Source organism: Myotis lucifugus, unplaced genomic scaffold (assembly GCF_000147115.1).
Source record: "Myotis lucifugus unplaced genomic scaffold, Myoluc2.0 scaffold_54, whole genome shotgun sequence".
In the NCBI taxonomy this organism is placed as follows: Eukaryota; Metazoa; Chordata; class Mammalia; order Chiroptera; family Vespertilionidae; genus Myotis; species Myotis lucifugus.
In genome coordinates, this window is record NW_005871102.1 from 640,593 (window position 1) to 641,824 (window position 1,232).

Here is a 1,232-nt window from a genome sequence, read left to right on the forward strand (position 1 = left end):
GCAGCCCCTGGTCAGGCTCAGAGCAGGGCTGATTGGGGAGTCGGGGCGCCACCCCGTCATGCACAGAGCAGGGCGGATCGGGAGGTTGCGATGCCACCCTCAGTCACGCTCAGGGTAGGGCCGATTGGTGGGTTGGGGCACCGCCCCCTGTCACACTCAAGGCAGGGTCGATGGGGAGTTTGTGGCACCACCCCCTGTCACGCACAGAGCAGGGCCGATCAGGGGGTTGGGGTGCTGCCCCCTGTCACTCACAGAGCAGGGCCCATCAGGGGGGTTGGGGGCCCGTACCATGTCACTCACAGAGCAGGGTCAATCAGGGGGTTGGGGCGCTGCACCCTGTCACACTCAGGGCAGGGCCAATGGGGAGGTTATGGCTCTACCCTGTCACACACAGAGCAAGGCCCGTGGAGGGGGGTTGGGGCGCCACCCTCTATCACCCACAGAGCAGGGCCGATCAGGGGGTTGGGGCACCACCACTGTCACACTCGGGGCAGGGCCGATGGAGAGGTTATGGCTCTACCCTGTCACGCACAGAGCAGGGCTGATCAGGGGGTTGGTACGCTGCACCCTGTCAAACACAGAGCTGCAGGGCAATCAGGGGATTGGGGAGCTCCCCCCTATCAGGCGCAGAGCAGGGCCCGTGGGGGGCGGGGGGCGTTGGGGCGCCGCACCCTGTCACACACAGAGCAGGGCTGATCAGGGGGTTGGTGCGCTGCACCCTGTCAAACACAGAGCTGCAGGGCAATCAGGGGATTGGGGAGCTCCCCCCTATCAGGCACAGAGCAGGGCTGATCAGGGGGTTGGGGTGCCTTCCCCTGTCATGAACAGAGCAGGGTGGATAGGGAGGTTGTGGCCCTGCCCCCTGTCACACACAGAGCCACGGGGCGATCAGGGGGTTTGGGCGCTGCCCCCTGTCATGCTGATCCCGGTGCCGGGAGCCTTGCTGCTCCGCTGATCCCGGTGCCGGGAGTCATATTACCCTTTTACTATATAGGATAGAGGCCTGGTGCACGGGTGGGGGCCGGCTGGTTTGCCCTGAAGGGTGTCCTGGATCAGGGTGGGGGTCCCCACTGGGGTGCCTGGCCAGTCTGGGTGAGGGGCTGAGGGCTGTTTTCCGGAAGCGAGTGACTGAAGCTTCCAACCTCTCCTTGTTTTCTTTTTTCTTTTTTTATTCTGGGCCAACTTTAGCTCTGAGGCCTCGCTGCTGAAAACATCGATACAAAGTTTCGGTC